A 6,633-nucleotide genomic window follows, 5' to 3' on the forward strand; every position below is an offset into this window, starting at 1 on the left:
TCTATTCTAAGTTTGTATAGTGTCTAGCACAATGGTGTCCCTGTTCTAGTAGGAGCCTTTGGCTGCTACTGGAACATATATTTACACACAAAAATCTAAGTTAAAAGAATATTATAAGGTTGTAGAGGCAAGCACTCAATCTGGCCCTTTTGTGGATGCCCATTATGATACAGTCTTTAATTATGTGGTCACATACTAGTTTTTCAATAGGCAAGACTCAATAATCTTGGTTTCCATTCCATGCTCTGGAGTAGAGAGTGTGCTCTAGTTGAAAAGACTCTTCTGCCCATCCCCCCAAGCTAGACCCCTTCTGCACCTGCACTCCAGTTTCCCCCTGTCTCAGTCCCATCTCTTCTTCATCTCTGACTCCTTGTTCCAAGTCCCATTCTTCTTTTCTAGGCCCCTCCACTCTTCAGGATTCTCATGCTAGTCTTATTTTCCTTGCCCAGCAAGTCCTAGTCTTCCACTCCAGGCTCCTTGTCCTGTGTGTCCTCTCCTCTCCCCTCTCCCCCACTGGCTCCCAGTCTTAGTCTCCCTCCTCAGGTCCTCATCCAAACTCAGTCTCCCCTCAACTCCTCCCCAGCTCTCCCCATCCCTGGTTCCATGTCCAGCTAATTCCAGGCTCTCCCTGGCCTCCAGCTCCTATTCTGATGTCAGTATTCTCCTTCCAGCCAACTGGCTCTCAGTGACCCCCTCATTTTTCTTACAGCTTCCAGTCCCGGGCTCCTCTCCACACATCCTGGCTCTTACTCCCAGTTTCTGCTTCCCTATTTGCCTTCACTCCTTCATACTCTTATACATCTTGTTTTTTCCATTCCTTTCCCTTTGGGATGTCCCTTCACCCCCCCTTTTTTCCAGATTGTCCCCATCCCTCTTCCTTTCTTACACTCTTCTTCTTTCTGCTCTTTTTTCTGTTCTTCTCCATCACCCTTTCCTTGCTTATTCCAACATGTATTAGGGCTATCGCTAGTGTGATGGCTTTCAGGAAGATTAGTCAGGAAGCATCACTGCATTATGGAGAGTTTCCCAGAGCACCTTTCAGTTTCAGAGGTCAGGCCTGGCACCAGCTCAGATGCATATTTAAAGAACAGGCTTGAAACTGCTGAGCAGTGTGAAAACTGCAAGATGTAGGGGTTTATTGTGCCAAACAGTCTTCTGGGCTTCTTGATCAATGCCCTTCTCATTAAAAAAAATGAGAACAAAAAAGTATTGATGTGTAATAATTAAAACAATGTAGATGAGTCGTAGAGGAGCTGTAATTGTAAATGCCCATAAAACCTTCCAGATCTTTGTTTCTTAGATGGTTTCCAGTAGGGGATGGCATTAAACTCTGCTAGAATGTAATACGGTCTGTTGATTTAGAGCAACAATCTCTTTTCCTTTCCCCCCTCCTTTAAAATGTTTGCATAGAACTGGTGAATGCTGGCAGTGGAAAGAAAAAAGGAAAGATGCAACCAATGTCTGCCATTTGGGAGCCTCTAGGGAAATTACCAAATTCACTTATCCTAAAACCTAATCCATTATGGAAAACCAGGGGTCATTTTGTGCCTTAACATACATACATTTATGTACGTAGTAGCCTACAACAGATGGGAGGTGTGAATGCAGTCTGGGCTTGATTGATTAAGGGCGCAGAAGCGGGGACAGTATTGGAGTTTTGACTGCCTGATTCTCAGAGGCCAGCCCAACCCTGATGAAGCTGGTTAATTAGCTTCTGCCACTGGCTTAGGTACCCCATACCAGTAGAGGATCGAGGAAGATCTCCCTGATGCCCTCTCCACACTTTAGGTATTGTGACAAAGCTCTGTCCTTGCCTCCGTGGGTCCCGCGTTTCCTGGCAGATTTCGCTAGCCTCAGAGGCTCACTGTGACCCTCCATGTAACCCTTCTCTCTCTAGAGACAAGGGTCACAGTCTACTGAGCCATTTTCATCATAAGCCAGCAAGGGAGGTGAGGAGAAGTTATCCTTCCTTGCACAGTCTCTGTTGTCTCCCAGTCTCAGTGATTAATCAGGGGGCAAAGGTGGGGGGGAGCCCGGGCCCACCCTCTACTCCGGGCTTCAGCCCAGGGACCCTAATAGTATCAGCTATGGTAGCTGACCTTTTAGAAACATGACGACATGTACAATTCCCTGGGCTACTTCTCCCACAGCAGCCCTCACTTCCTCAAGCTCCACTTCACCCTTACCTCAGGGCCTCCTTCCTTGTGCCTGATATGGTGTGTACTACTCAGCCGCTCCAACCGCGCAACGTCTTCCCACAGCTCCTGCCATGCACCCCCACCTGACTGACGGGAGGCTTTTCAGCCAGCCCCTGGTTGGCTTCAGGTGTCCCAATCAACATAGCATTCTCCCTGCCTTCTGAAAAGTTCTTAATTGGCCCCAGGTGTCTTAATTGACCTGGAGCAGCTGCCATTTCACTTACCCTGGTAGCAGGGATTTGTTTAGCCTGGAGCAAATCTCTCTCTCCCTCCCACTGCTCTCCCATAGCCTTCTAGCTTGGAGGGAGGTGGGAAGCTGCTACTCCTGCTGCTAGGCCCTAAGCTCTCCCTGCTACTCCAGCTGCTCCCCTGGCTGGGCCAGACACCCCCCATTCTCTGCTACTTGGCTGCTAGACCCCCCACTCTCGGGTGCTGCTACTGCTCCAACTGCAGCCCCGGGGGGGGGGCTGCTAGCCCACTCCCCAGAGAGGAGGAGTGAGGGACCCCAGCCACTGTTGTTGTGGATACCACCACCACCACCTGAGAGGAGTCCTTTCTGCCTGCCTGGATCACGACCTGGAGTTCCTGGATCTGCTGCTGCTGTGGAGTCTGCTGCCTGGAACTGCTGAAGCCCGAGGAGGAGAAGAAGAGGACCATCTACCAGTGAGGGAGCACCTAGAGACTTTGCAGACCACCATGGAGGGGGCCTAAGACTGAGTAATTTTCAAACTGTGCTCTTGTGGTGGGGGTCTTGACTGTGTTTCTAGGGACACAGGGGGTGTGGTGTGGAGCTGCCCCCCAATCCATATGTATGGCCCCCAACCCCCACCACTACTACCACCACCGCTGCCCCCTCCACCACCCCCACTGGCTGTATACCATCTGCCTCAGCTCCTGCCTCTGGACTCAGCTGCTTGCTTGGCTTGCCACGCCCTATTTCCACCCTTTGGGCCAGAAGCAGCAGCCAGCTTAAAAAAAGACTTGTGCAAGTGCACATGGGCACATGTGCCCCCCCCAGACTGCCTACCCCCCAGCTTTGCCCTTTACTACCTGCCCCATTTGCCACTTGTAGCTTTGCCCTCCCTTTTGTCCCAGACCCCCTTACTAGCTTCAGTTTGTTTGCCTGCCCCGCCCATTTCCTTCTGCAGCCTTTGTTTGTTTGCCCCGCCCCAGCCTCTGAAGCTAGCCCCTTGGTTTCCCTGCCCTAATTCCAGACCACTTAGCCCCTCGCTCCGTGTGCCCATGCCCCCTCCCATGCGCTTGTGCAATTCCCCATTTCAGTTACAACCCTCTTCACTGCACCCCCAATGTTGTTGTATCCCCCCCTCCCCTAGTGCACCAAGAGGAGCCGGAATTCCACCTTGTGTCGGTGACTGACCCCTAACCCCTGATTGCCCCCGTCCAGCCCACCCCTTTTGGCACCCTCCTCCCCTGCCTGCAGCCTAGCGGGGAGGAGTGGTCGACCTGCTTCCCCTCTCCCCTCCTCCTTTTGGTGTCCCCCCTTTCCTCCTTGCTCATGATGGCGGGGGATGAGACGGGTGGGACCCCTCCAGCAGCCCGAGCTCCCCCTCCCCTGCCTACCCCTCCGTCACCCCCCCAAGCTTCTACCTCCGCTGCCGAACCATGTGCCACCGCCCCCGCTGGGGCACCAGCAGCGACGGGCACTGGGGTGACCTCCACTGCTGCCACGTCTCTCACTCCCTCAGATTCGGGGGGAGTCCCCCCAGCCGGCGGGAAGGGCCAGGGGAAGAAGAAGGGGAAGGGCCTCGTTAAAAAGACCAGGCCCTCCATGGCAGGGGCTGCCCCCAATACCCCGGCCCCATCTCCACCTGGGGCGTCCCTCCCCGCTGTTCCCTCCACCAGCCCTGCAGGTGTGCCTCCCCCAGCCCCCAGAGCATACGCTCAGGTGGCGGCAGCCCCCCCACCTGCCGCTACATCATTTCTCCAGCCCACCGCCTCCGCTACCATCTATAGCGGCCGGGGCCCCTTTCCCACCATGATCAGGAAGCATGGTGTTCGTTGCCTCCTGGTGCCCGCCTCACCCCACGTGGAGACCTATGTGCGGGCGTTGGCGAGGGTGGTGGGGCCCACGGCCACTGTGGCAGCCTCCAAAATGTATGGCAAGACCATCTTCTTCTTAACATCGGAGGCCGCCGCCCAGGAGGCGGTGGAGAAGGGCCTGGCGGTAGGGGGTGTTTTTGTCCCCCTAGAGCCGCTAGAGGACCTGGGCGTCTGCCTGGTCCTGACCTCCGTCCCTCCCTTTCTCCCTAATACCGCCCTGTTACCCGCCCTTTCTACCTTGGGGAAGCCCATCTCTGTCATCAGCCCTCTCCCGTTGGGCTGCAAAGACCCCGCCCTCCGTCACGTCCTCTCCTTCTGCCGGCAAGTGCAGCTTCAACTGCCGCCGGCGGCGCGTGACGGAGAGGCACTAGAGGGGTCCTTCCTAGTCCCCTACCAGGGGGCCCATTACCGGGTGCATTACTCCACAGGAGAGGCCCGGTGCTACCTCTGCTGGGCAATGGGGCACGTCCGGAGGGACTTCCTTCTGGCCCAGGAAGGAGGGGCATCCAGGACCCCTGAGCCCCGGCAGGGCACCAGCCCCATCATCGCTGACACCCCTGGCTGCCCAGCGCCCGAAACCACCCCTCCTCCTTCCCAGTCCACCATTGCTCCCGCTCGGGCCCAAGGGGCACCTCCCCAACTATGCCCAGACGAGCGGGAGAGCCCCGCCCCCGCTGTTTGCAATCTGGCGGGGCCTGTGGAGGAGGGTGCGGCAGGGACACCGCCAAGAATGGGAGAGGGCCCGCTCCAAGGGGAATCTTCCCTCCCTTGTGTTGCCCCACTGTTACCCCCTCGAGTCCCTGAGCCATCGCCTCTGCCCCCGACACAACCCCTGCTAGCCAGCCCCTGGATGATGCCATGGAGGGCTGGGCCCTAGTCCAGGGGAAGTGGGGAAGCGGAAGGCTCGAGTTCTGCTCCTCCCATCTGACGCAGAGGCCCCCCGGAAGACCAGGAAGGGGGGCACCGATGCCGAGCCTTCCGCTCTACCCACGGGTGTGTTCCATCCACCAGAGCCGGCTGGGGAAGACGTGGCAGCACTGGAAGGCAGTATCTCCCCTCCACAGGAGTCCCTCCCCTCCAAGACCCCCAAGGCACCATCTGAAACCCCAGTGTGCCCCGAAGTAACCGTCGCATCAGGTGCCGGCAGGGAGAATCCCGGGGTAGCGGAAAACAATTTCCTGTCTATATATGAGGAGATTGAGGCCCTGGGTCTGACCCCGGTCACCCAGGGGGAGGACGATCCTATGCCAGCGGGCCTTGATCTGGGAGACTTCACTCCAGCCCCCCTTTCCCCATGTTCCCTCCCCCTAACCATTGCTTCTGCTCCCACCTCCGAGGAGCCCCTGGACTCTTCCATCAACCCGGCTGCAGAGGGCACCCCGCTGAGAGCTGCCGAGCCAGTTGAGGCGACGGCCAGTGCCACGCGGCTGGAACCTGAGCCACCAGGGGCACCCCTCGCTGGTGAGGAGCATTCGACCTCCTTCCTGGGAGAGGACCCTACAGAAGAAAGTCCACCTCCTGATGCCGTGGCTGCCAAATCCACCAGAGAGCTTGCACCCGGCATCAGTGAGAGCCCTCTCCCAACCCAGACTCTCACCTCTACCCCTGCCCCTGCCCTTATCCCGCCCACCTCCCGAGATATTATTGCCACCCCTGGGACTGTCTCCTTCCCCTTTCCAACAGATGACTCCCAGGGAATGGCCTTTGTATTTCCCCGTCCCGACCTACCAGGGGCTGCTATCCTCCCTCCGCCGCCCCCTCTCGCCCCAGCATTCAGTTCAACCCATCAGGAGCCCCGTCGGGGGTCCGCACCCTGTCTGCCCATCTCGGTGGGCCACGGGGCTGTACCAAGGGCCCCGTCGGGGAGTAACCAGACCATAACGCCAGCCCCCTATGCGCTGCGAGAGGAGTTGCGGGAGTTTCTAGAAGACGTCCGTGGCTCCCGCAACAAAGTCCAGCTTGCCCTCCAGCGATGGGGGGACTTTAATCAAATGCTCCGGGCCGCAAGGGCCCTCTTGGGGGAGGGGAAAAGGACCGGGAGGCAGGGCGCCGCGGCCTACCAGTGGGTCTGCCACTTCCGTGACTCCTTACTCACCTACGGGGTGGGTCACGGACTGCTGCGCGGCCCGCCGGGAGCCACGAGTGTCCCTGCCAGCGAGGATCCCCCCCAGCCCTCCTCATGGCACCCTTTACCATCGCAACATTGAACACCCGTGGCTGTAGGATGGGTCTCCGCAGGTCCCAGGTGCTCTCCTTCCTTCGAGAGGGGAGGTACTCTGTGGTTTTCCTGCAGGAGACCCATATGGATCCGACCGCCGAAGACAGCTGGCGGCTGGATTGGGAGGACAAGGTCTACTTTAGCCACCTCACAGTT

Source organism: Dermochelys coriacea, chromosome 8 (assembly GCF_009764565.3).
Source record: "Dermochelys coriacea isolate rDerCor1 chromosome 8, rDerCor1.pri.v4, whole genome shotgun sequence".
NCBI classification, from domain to species: Eukaryota; Metazoa; Chordata; order Testudines; family Dermochelyidae; genus Dermochelys; species Dermochelys coriacea.